Below are 12445 nucleotides of genomic sequence, written 5' to 3'. Positions count from 1 at the left end.
ATTCGCCATTGTTTGTTTTGGAATCGCTATGTGACGTCACAGGGAAATGGACAGTGGCTTAAGCAAATAGCGAAAATCAAGCACTTTAAAGCTTTTTTTAGGGATATTCCGGGACGGGTAAAATTTTGAAAAAAAATCTAAAAATAAAATAAGCCACTGGGAACTGATTTTTATTGGTTTTAACCCTTCTGAAATTGTGATAATGTTCCCCTTTAACATATGTGTGTGTATGCTTCACTGATGAGAGTATTTGGTGAACATCGTTTTGTCTTGCTAATTTCGGCGGTTCTTAAACTCGTGGACTGTGACGTAACAGTTGGTTTGCATGTAACGTCTTCCACTCCTTTGTCTAATTTTTGTCCACCAAACGTTATATGCTGTGCGTGGATGCACAAAGGTGAGCTTTTGTTGATGTTATTGTCCGTGCATGACTGCCAGCTAATCAATGCTAACATGCTATTTAGGCTAGCTTTATGTACATATTGCATCATCATGCCTCATTTGTAGGTATATTTGAGTTCCTTTATTTTTATCCTAGTACAGGGGTCGGGGAACCTTTTTGGCTGAGAGAGCCAAGAAGCCAACTATTTTAAAATGTATTTCCATAAGAGCCATGTAATATTTTTTTAACACTGAACACAACTAAACACATGCATTTTTAAGTAATACCAACATTTCTAGAGTATAATAGGTCTCTTATTCTTTGTAATAACATCGTTATTCTGAAGCTAACTGTGGAGGGGGCGTGGCCTGCGGGCCTGCAGCGAAGCAGGGTGTGCCATGACCGGCCTCGAAATCAGCGACAGGAGAGTAGATGGCCCACCTGGGCCTTGTTATCTAATCACCTATCGCTATGTTATAAGCAGCAGCCAGGAAGAGAGACGGGGTTGGGGCTGGAGCCAGAGTGTGAGCAAGAACAAAAGAGAAAAAGACAGTTGCTGGAAAGCAACTGAGAGACTTATTGAAAAATAAAACAATATTGTAACCCTGGAACAGGGTCTCATGTCGGTGCTTGGTGGTCTGAAGAACCCCCAGGCCGGCAAGCCCCACACTAACCAATAATAAATAAATAACTTCTTATTAACACAACTTTTTGAACAGGTGCGCTACAAAACGGATAGATGGATTATAAATGCACGAGAATGTTTTATATTTTGAACATTATTTTTAACACTGTGATTACAAGTGGAATTATTCATTACTTATCGTTTTAAGCAATGTCAGCTCAGATTTACCTGAGAGCCGGATGCGGTCATCAAAAGAGCCACATCTGGCTCGCGAGCCATTGGTTCCCTACCCCTGTCCTAGTAGTATATAATTTATATTTGCATGTCTCATGACACATTATCTGTATGTAATATTGGCTACATTTCTGAGTTTGTGTGCCATATTGTTCCAGACCACAGCAAACATGACCTAGCTTGCCGAAGATTGTAATAAATCTATTAAAAAAATACAGCCTGCCGTTTCCTTTAACTTAAACACACATCTATACCTTTGGCCATTAAAAGCCAGTAATTTCCATCCATCCATTTCCTACCGCTTGTCCCTTTCCCAGGAGTTATCTCACTTTCTGAGTAGCCTCTGATTTACTAATGTTTCTAAATGTTGTAAAAATGTGTAAAATAAATATTGCATTTCAACATTTTTGTCAACAAAGATTTGCTTGATATAGTCATTTTGATAGTAGGCTAATATAGCTAATATAGACACTTACGTCATGTGTTGCCTTCATTGTAAGACTTTTGATTTTTTACGGCTCCATGGAGATGTTTTTCTTCTATTTTTGGTCCAATATGGCTCTTTCAACGTTTTGGGTTGCTGACCCCTGGTTTGGCCCTACAAAGTGTTTGTACTCTAAGTATTGTATTTATTACACACCTGCAGTTTAGTTGTAACATGCATCTTAGGAGTTGGGTTTAGATCAGAGGAAGTCGCTATAAGTTTGTGAAACCTTTTGAGACATTTGTGATTAAATTCTAATAGTATACTTTGATTAATTGATTGATTAGTTGTAGTTTTTGTGACTAAAACTGGAGGTGTGGAAATCGCCAAGTAAAATCACTAATGCTAACTGGTAGTATTTGTATGGCACTCTAGCATCGAGCTAGAGTATTTTTGAAAAGTGACGCACTACTTTTGAGCACTTTCTATCAGGCATGCTTGCTTTGTTTGCATTTAAAACTACTAAGAGGCGGTCCATTTTGAATACGCCTGTTTGCCAGACATGGGATTGGGTCGGCTTCGAGTCAGACACTATAGTTTACGTGAATCGGTAGTACGGACAGATGTTGAGAGTAAAACTAACAAAGTTCTGTGTACCTATCAATTTACACTGAACAGACAATTTTTCTGGTTAAGATGTTTTTTTTTTATGGATCCACCAGTTTTATCTAAAAAAAAAACAAAAAACGTCCTCATCATTTCCATCTAGTGTGAAGAGGCTCTCAAGTGTCCTAGCTGGACTTGAAGAGCATGTTTAAGTCTGATAGTCCAGTACTACTTAGGGAAATGACATCCGAATAAAATAAAAAAGGCATTTTGTTGTCAGAGTTATTTGGTGACGAACACAAAGATACAGAAATGGAGGCAGGCGTGGAATGTGAAGACATGATTTAATTAAAATACTAAGACAAAAACAAAACCAAAAGGGTACAAACACAAAGCGCGCACGAGGCGGATAATCAAACAAAAGGAGCTAGCCTGGGAGCTAGAAAATAACGAACATGAGCTTAGCGTGGAAGCTAGCGGGTAGCGAACAGGCAAACAGAAGTTGTAATTGTATAATGAAAAATAAAACGGAAGCAGGGAACAAACAACAGTAAGCTACATACATCAACTGAATATAGCTTACCGCTACGCTGCAAAGACAAGGTACGACACGACAGGAGCGATAACACATCACAAGAGTGACTAGACGTGACATCGACAATACAAATGACAATACAATGATCCAGCAACTGACACAAGACAAAGCAGGTACAAATAGAAGCAGGCTGATTGGCAACAGGTGTGGCCAGGTGCCAATCAGCCGCAGCTGAGGAGGAACACAGAACTAAGGGAACAAGACAGGCAGCTGACAAAATAAGAGCACTAGACAGGAACTAAAGACAGGAGATACTAAACACAGAGGAAACAGACAAATGCAGAGGAAAAAAGCTAAAACATAGACAAACTGTCAGTGGAAAGCCTGACATTTGTCCCTCAATTTTGATTACCGTATTTCCTTGATTTGCTGCAGGGTATACAGTATGCGCCTGCCTTGAACTCGCTTCCCAAGATAATTAGCGCATGCTTAGTATTACCGCCTGGTCAAACTCGTGACGTCACGGGTGACACTTCCCCTGTCATCATTTTCAAAATGGAGGAGGCTGATTTCAATACCGGTAATTTGAAATTGCCTAAAGGGAAGAAAATTAAGAGCTATTCAGTAGGATTTAACGTCCAAGCTTACATCACACTCAAATTTTTACTGCATACCTTTGGTAAGTGAGAAGAGGTTTTAAAATAATTAGCGCATGTTTACTTTTACCGCATTCTTTTGGTAAGCGCAGGAGTGAGAGGAGGTTTTAAATTAAATTTGGAATCTTGCTCGGTTTGTATTTGCCCGAATACAACAGCTACAGTATCAGAGGAGAGAAAAGGGATGTATGCTGAGTACCAGTATGTTTTGGTACCGGTTCCTAATTCTGGACTAACGATACTGCTATCTGTATTTTTTTTTTCCAGCTAACTGAGGTGTAACTATGACACGCTGTCACAATAAGTTCATCTGCTACACATTAACAATCAGCTTTGAGTAGTGACAAATAGGGAAGCAACACCACACAAGAGTTTGAACCGCAACAATATTTCCTACTCAAAAGTCCCTCAAAGTCAGTTGGAAGTGAACGCACTTTATTAAACTCCCCCCATAGCGATCCATTAGTCCACAGGCCAATATTAATCTACTCAAAAAAGTGAAACATTGAGGTAATATAAAAATCCATAAAGTGGCTTTGAAGTAAGATAGCATCCGACGTCACTCCATTTGCACCGCGTTTGCGTGGTTTTGAAACACATCTTGCTTAAATATGTCTTAGTTCGTTTCGTCTCTTGACTACAGACTGGACTATCTTTTTATTTATATAACATACCTACATCGGTAGCGCAACACTCCGTGTGGCTTCCGGTCTGTCGCATCGAGGAAGTTGTGACATTGTCGAGTTTGAGCTCACCAGAGAGAATTTGCACACTTGGACGTAGAGCCGGGTCACTTCGGCCTCTGTGACGGTGACGTCTTGCCCACTGCAGCGCTTGTAGCTCTCCAGGTAGGACTCCAGCCAGGCGTTTTGCAGCTGGCGGCTCGGGTAGCGGCTGTAGTCGACGTCTTGCGTGCCTTCCGTACACACAGAACACATGCTTGCGTCAGTGCGAATGTCTTTCTGACTTAAAAAGCACATTTTGGTAAATCTAATCGAGAAAAAAATTGCAGGAACTTGCCCTGCTAACAAAACTTTGTTCAAACGTTTTAGTTAGGGGTGTTCTGATTCGATATCGGTCCGGTAGCAGCAAATAAAAAATGGTATCGGGTGATATCAATTTGGCATCTCAATAAAAACACAAGGTTGGGATTTTCTTCTATGTTAGTCAAACTATTTACAAAATGTAAATCAATCAATCAATCAATGTTTATTTATATAGCACTAAATCACTAGTGCAGGGGTGTCGAACTCAAATACAGAGTGGGCCAAAATTTAAAACTGAACAAAGCCGCGGGCCAAGGTTGAACAAATTAACCTTTTAATAAGGACCCAAACACGTTTTGCATAGAATATTGAACAAGCAAGGCTTATATAACTTTATAGAGACATGCAAAATCGAGTTTCAAATAATAATAATTAAAAATAACAATGGCATATCAAATAATATTTCACTAAAAATTGAATGCCTCTTTTCTATTTGCAGCCTTCTGAGGTTAATATCAAATTAAACTTTTTCCGCAGGCTACTAATAAATTTGAAAATAAAATAACAATAATGAATGAATCAAACGTTCAAGCCTTGAAGTAGCAAGAAAAAGTGCATAAATAAAACGTTAATTATTTCTACACTGATTTGCTTTAACACTGATTCCAGAAAACACAGAGTGAGATGTTCTACCTCTTGTGCGAAACACAAATGCAGAAAATTACTTAATACATTAAAATGACTAGTAAAACATTTAAAAACACAACAACCAACTTCTAAAACATTAAAAACGACTCCAAAACACATAAAATGACTCCGAAGAGATGCACAGTGACATCTAAAACGTAAATTACTCATAATAAGACTCCTAAAACACATTAAGACTCCTAAAACACGTAAAAACCTCATAAAACACGTAAAAAAATACTCCTAAAAACATGTAAAAAGACTCCTAAAACAAATTTAAAAACAGATCCTAAAACACGTAAAAAACTCATAAAACACGTAAAAATACTCCTAAAAACATGTAAAAAGACTCCTAAAACAAATTTAAAAACAGAATGAGGTGTTTGCATCCTTTGTGAACACATATACTTCCTGGCCTTGTAGGTGAACAGCGAACGTGAATGGAAGACCTGAAGGATACAATAATTTACGGGTGCGCATCATCAGTAGAGTTCCTCTGGGTCACTGGGTGTTTCGGCCTTTAAAACTATACACCCTCTCCAGAGGCGGCCAGCTACAGGATGGACAGACCTGAGCTTGCGACCCAAGTCCAATTAGCCATGAGAGTCACCTTGTTGGCAGACATATCAAATATGGAACAAGCAACGCTTATACAACTTAACAGTGCAAAATCAACTTTGAAAAAAAAAAAAGAAAAAACATCAATGGTATATTAAATACAATTTAAATAAAAAATGTAATGCCTCTTTTCTATTTGCAGCCTTCTGAGGTAAATATCAACATTAACGTATTCCATAGGCTAATAAATTTGAAAATAAAATAACAATGAGGGAGGCGGGGTTTGGCGGTAGCGGGGGGTGTATACTGTAGCGTCCCGGAAGACTCAGTGCTGCAGGGGGTTCTGAGTATTTGTTCTGTTGTTTTTATTTTGTGTTATGGTACGGTTGTTCTCTGCGTTTGGTGTGGGTTCACAGTGTGGCGTATTTTTGTAACATACGGCCACCCTCAGTGTGACCTGTATGGCTGTTGACCAAGTATGCGGTGCATTCAGTTATGTGTGTGTACAAGTCGCTTACATTATGTGACTTGGCCGACACGCTGTTTCTATGGAGGAAAAGCGGATGTCACGACAGGTTGGAGAAATCGCTAAAGGCACTGCCTTTAAGACATGCCCACAATATTGTTGTCCTGGTGGAAATAAGGAGTAATTCATAGGAACGGTTGCTCCGGGAGGTTTTCGGTAGGGGCAGTGAACTTCGGGAGTCTTCCGTGAAAATCGGGAGGGTCGGCAAGTATGAATACTAGCAGTAAATGCGCGGCATCGCCGCTGTATAGTACCGACGGGCCAGCTCTAATGTTAATTTGATATTGCCTCAAGGGCCAAATGACATTACACGGCGAGCCAAATTTGGCCCGAGGGCCAGAGTTTGACACCCATGCACTAGTGTCTCAAAGGGCTGCACAAACCTCAACACAAACCACAACGACATCCTCGGTAGAGCCCACATAAGGGCAAGGAAAACTCACCCCCAGTGGGATGTTGGTGACAGTGACTACGAGAAACCTTAGAGAGAACCGCATAAGTGGGCAACCCCCCGCCTCCTAGGGGACTGAAAGTAATGGATGTCGAGTGGGTCTAACATAATACTGTGAAAGTTCAATCCATAGTGGATCCAACACAGCCGTGAGAGTCCAGTCCAAAGTGGATTCAACACAGTAGCGAAAGTCCCGTCCAGAGTGGAGCCAACTGTAACCATCCCAAGCGGAGGCGGATCAACAGCGCAGAGATGTTCCCAGTCGATACACAGGCAAGCGGTCCATCCTGGGTCCCGACTCTGGACGAGCGGTCCATCCTAGGCCCTGACTCTGGACAGCCAGTACTTTATCCATGGCCACCGGACCGGATCCCCTCCACAAGGGAGAGTGGGACAGAGGAGAAAAAGAAAAGAAACGGCAGATCAACTGGTTTAAAAAGGGGGTCTATTTAAAGGCTAGAGTATACAAATGAGTTTTAAGGTGAGACTTAAATGCTTCTACTGAGGTAGCATCTCGAACTGTTACCGAGAGGGCATTCCAGAGTACTGGAGCCCAAATGGAAAACGCTCTATAGCCCGCAGACTTTTTTGGGGCTCTGGGAATCACTAATAAGCCGGAGTCCTTTGAATGCAGATTTCTTGCCGGGACATATGGTACAATACAATCGGCAAGATAGGCTGGAGCTAGACCGTGTAGTAATTTATGCGTAAGTAGTAAAACCTTAAAGTCACATCTTAAGTGCACAGGAAGCCAGTGCAAGTGAGCCAGTACAGGCGTAATGTGATCAAACTTTCTTGGTCTTGTCAAAAGTCTAGCAGCCGCATTTTGTACCAACTGTAATCTTTTAATGCTAGACATGGGGAGACCCGAAAATAATACGTTACAGTAATCGAGACGAGACGTAACAAACGCATGGATAATGATCTCGACGTCACTAGTGGACAAAATGGAGCGGATTTTAGCGATATTACGGAGATGAAAGAATGATGAAAGAAATGCTAAACTATAGGTTACTAGGAGCTGGCAGCTACGCAACAGCTATGCACACAATAGCAAACAAGCTAGACATACGTTATAAGTAATTTAAAAAAACCCCATTAAAACAGCACATTTGTCAATATAAACAAGTATCAAATAATTATAGTTGCAAGTTTTACGTGTAATTCTTTAACCTTTATTCCTACCAGCGTCCTGGTGGCCATGGTCTGATGACCTCCTGTGATAGTGTTTACTAACCTGGCTCCTCTGTACTCAGCCATGCATTCAATTTGTGTTGCATTTCTTTTATGTATGAAAAGCGCTATACAACAAAGTTTGATTGATTGATATCACTTACATGTACACATTTTTCGAAGCAAAAGCGTGTTAGAAAGCATCCAGTAACAAACGTGTCCGCATCATTCATCTTACTGTGTCATGAACTGAAGTTAACCAATGAGTGTGGCCACAGAAATAAATTAACACTCCACTCCAATTAACGAGAATCTTTGTTTGGAGAACTAATTTCAAAGAGTTATGAATTATAGTTACTGGTTACTTTTACCCCAAAATAATAAAATTACTAATATAACTATTTTTCAATATAGTTAATCAATTACTAGGGAGAGTAATTAATATGCTATTTTTATTTACTTTTACTATTGCTTTTATGCAAGAAGTAACTTTTTACTAATGAAAGCAAGAAGCAGCACCGCATTAAAATTAATTTGATATCAAACAGGAGGAGGCAAAATCACACAGCAAACAACACACATACACGCACAGACACACACTACTACTACGAGGGAATAATGATTGAAGTGACAAGCTTAAAATCCGACAATACCCTGTTTGTGGAGAAGGAAACTTCAGCCATTTAATGTATTTATTAACTCAAACTAACACAATCCAGTGAAAAGAGTCATAAGATCTGCCGTAAATGGCCGCAAACTACGAATCGAAGCTAACAAACACGGCTGAGTTAACGCTGCTCTGTCTGGGCGCTGATTTCACGCGTTATATAACAGGCACCACCTTTTAATAGCATATACATACACTTTTGTTGTTAATGTTGATAGGAATGCAATAGCTACTTCCCCAAGTAATAAGTTGCATTAATTACAGAGTTATTGTGATAGTAATTCAATTACTTTTTTTTTTTTTTACAAACTTCTCGATCAGTGATTCTCACACGGTCGTTCAGGATCCATCCATTGGTAAGCCAGAAAATTACTTAATCAAAGTGTTTTTATTTGCCCATATTAAAACACAGTGTTACTGTTCAAATTGTGTGTAATGCTACTGTGGCCAAAAATGTTAAAAATACTTGTTAAATGAAACCCCTGCCTTGCATTTAATGAATACTTAGGGGTACTATGCTACTGTATTTTATTGTAGGTAATTATGGTGGCACTTGGAATTTTTTTTTGAGGTGGTACTTTGTGAAAAAAGTTTGAGAACCACGGTTTTAGATCGTGTTAAATATGCCGGCTTGCGCGAACGCTTCATTTATTCGAGCTATACCGGTGGGGCGGTATAGCTCGGTTGGTAGAGCGGCCGTGTCAGCAACTTGAGGGTTGCAGGTTCAATTCCCGCTCCCGCCATCCTAGTCACTGCCGTTGTGTCCTTGGGCAAGACACTTGACCCACCTGCTCCCAGTGCCACCCACACTGGTTTAAAAATGTAACTTAGATATTGGGTTTCACTATGTAAAGCGCTTTGAGTCGCTAGAGAAAAGCGCTATATAAATATAATTCACTTCACTTCATTATGTGTCCTACCTATAGGGAAAAAGCATCATTTTTGGGGAGGCGGAGCAAAACAGTCCTAGTTACTTCTCAGCTCTTCAGCCATCCATTCATAGGGTCGAAGGAGCAGCAGCTCAGCTCCAGCTCCTTCCGGGGGTGGGGGGTGTCTGGAGGCGTTCCCAGTCTCTCCGTGTCCTCGGTCTTCCCCGTGGTCTCCAACTGGTCGGACGCGCCCTAAACACCTCCCCATGGAGGCGTTCCGGGGGCATTCTGACCAAATGCCTGAACTCAGCACTTCAGTGTGTGTGCCTTTTTTTTTTTTTTTTTTTTGCATTTTGTCAAGTTTGGGTTACTTTGCCAACTCATTTTGAGTCCCAAAACCACAAAAGAGCAGTGTGGAAAGAAGGAGGGACTGGTTGTGGAGTGGAGAAAAAGAAAAAAAAAAGACTATTTGGGAGGAGTACATTAAGGGTGCTTACAAGTATGGAAGAATTGACGAAGCAGGCTTGGTACCGCACCACGTTTTCGTTGTGATGAGACTGGGCTTTAACGGAAAAATATGCCAAAGCAGACTTATTTGACAGTGGAGGGGAAGAGCTAACTTGTTCAACGGTGCCTTTTTCGAGCACGCACACACACAAACACACGGCCCCTGCCCCGCCCCCTACTTCTCTCCCTCTGTCTGTCTGCTCCTTTCTACTCAGCTGCTCATTTGCTGCTGTAAATGTAATGTAAAATGTAATGCAGTTGTTCGTCTGGTCCAGCTGGCCATTAAGGGTATTTACGGTTTATTTGGGTAAGCACTCCATTTATGTCGCAATAGCACAGCCTCTAATTCAACAATTTGCAGCTTCTCGGCTTCCGTCTGCTCCAACCTCTCACCCCTTCACCCCAGTAGTTCATCTTCCGTATATTCAGCTTCAAAAAGATAAGGTTGTTTTTTTGTTTGTTACCGAAGCGGCCATGATTACAACACACACATGTCTTTGTTTGCGGAAGTACGAACACACAGTTGTTGCCAGAAGTCCGACGTGCGCTGCTATGGAAAAGTAAACAAAGTGGAATTAGTCCCGGCAATGATCAAAATGACCAACATAAGGTAGATATTGAACATTATTGTTATGAACATATGTGTTGCTACATTATATATATATAAATATATATATATATATAGTATGTTAGACCCGCTCGACATCCATTGCTTTCGGTCCCCTAGAGGGGGGGGGGGGGGGGAATTGCCACATTTGAGGTCCTCTCCAAGGTTTCTCATAGTCATCATTGTCACTGGCGTCCCACTGGGTGTGAATTCTCCTTGCCCACTGGGTGTGAGTTTTCCTTGCCATTTTGTGGGTTCTTCCGAGGATGTCGTAGTCGTAGTGGTTTGTACAGTCCTTTTAGACATTTGTGATTTAGGGCTATATAAATAAACATGGATTGATTGATTGATTTATGTATAAAAAATATGTATATATAAACGTTGATGGGTTTTGAAGTTGCTTTAGAGGGCTTTGAAGGCTATATAACTATTAGCCGCATCTTCCAAGCGTTTTTTTTAATCATCTTTACAATCATTCTAAAAAGACGTGTGTGTTTTTGTGTCTCATGATTGCGAACAATAGGCAAAACTCCCCCCCAAAATACAGCTACACTTTAAGGGTTTTTGTGAATTCTGATCGTTTGTGAGGGCACCAAAAGGGACTTCTGTGAGTGTGCAGGCAGAGCAGCACATACAGTTAAAAGTTAAAGTACCAATGATTGTCACAAACACACTAGGTGAGGTGAAATTTGTCCTCTGCATTTGACCCATCCCCTGGTTCAACCCCTCGTAGGTGAGGGGAGCAGTGGGCAGCAGCGGTGGCCACGCCCGGGAATCATTTTTGGTGATTTAGCACCCAATTCCAACACTTGATGCTGAGTGCCAAGCAGGGTGGTTATTGGTCCCATTTTTATAGTCTTTGGTACGACTCGGCCGTGATTTGAACTCACAACCTACCGATGTCAGGGCGGACACTCTAACCCAGGGGTAGGGAACCTATGGCTCGAGAGCCAGATGTGGCTCTTTTGATAACCCTATCCGGCCGGCTCTTGGATAAATCTGAGCTGACGCTGCTTATTACGATAAGTAATGAATAATTCCACTTGTAATGAAAACTAACGTTCAAAATATAAAACATTCTCATGCATTTTTATGTTCAAGAAGTTGCGTTAATGGTAAGAAGTAAGTTATTCATTATTGGTTAGTGTGGGGCTTGCCCTACTGGGGGTTCTTCAGACCACCAGGCACCGACATGAGAGCCTGTTTCAGGGTTACAATATTGTTTTATTTTTCAGTAAGTCTCAGTTGCTTTCCAACATTTGTCTTTTTCTCTTTCGTTCTCGCTCGCACTCTGGCTCAAGCCCCGACCCCGTCTCTCCTCCTAGCTGCTGCTTATAAACAGAGCGACAGGTGATTAGATAACCAGGTCCAGCTGGGTCATCTACGCACCTGTCGCTGATTTCGAGGCCGATCCTGGCAACACCCTGCTTCGCTGCAGGCCCGCAGCCCATGCCCCCTCCACATTTAGCTGCAGAATAACAATGTTTTTAGAAAGAATAAGAGACATGAAATGTAGGTCTTACTTAAAAATGTACGCGTTTAATTGTGTTCAGTGTTGAAAAAAATATTATATGGCTCTTACGGAAATACATTTTCAAATATTTGGCTTCTTGGCTCTCAGCCAAAAAGGTTCCCGACCCCTGCTCTAACCACTAGGCTGCTGAGTCAGGACAGTTGAGGCTGTTGTTGTTGTTTTGGTTTGTTATTAAAGAGATAGTCTTGATATACAGAACTGTATACATCAAGTCATATTGTGTCCAATGTGTAGATTAAAAGTAAAAAAGTACGTCAGGGGCACGTTGTGTGTATGAGCTGATATTAAAGCGCAGTTCGGTGATGATCAATTTGTTTGAGCGTCGCCATTTGGCGCCGGAGCGAGTGTCTGCGTCTCATTTAAAGGTTTTATTGAGCAACCCCGGCATCCGGGACCCTTGGTGATGTGGACGCTAAAG

The 12445-nt window shown here is 41.1% G+C and overlaps 1 pseudogene; it reads right to left on the bottom strand.

The window, feature by feature from the left end:
- Positions 1 to 12445, bottom strand: part of LOC133549258 (ethanolamine kinase 2-like) — a 123223-nt pseudogene that overhangs the window by 26542 nt on the left and 84236 nt on the right.

The sequence above is a fragment of the Nerophis ophidion genome, linkage group LG03, assembly GCF_033978795.1.
Source record: "Nerophis ophidion isolate RoL-2023_Sa linkage group LG03, RoL_Noph_v1.0, whole genome shotgun sequence".
Classification (NCBI taxonomy): Eukaryota; Metazoa; Chordata; class Actinopteri; order Syngnathiformes; family Syngnathidae; genus Nerophis; species Nerophis ophidion.
The sequence above is the reverse complement of the archived record's forward strand: the minus strand, read 5'-3'. Positions and strand labels throughout refer to the sequence as shown.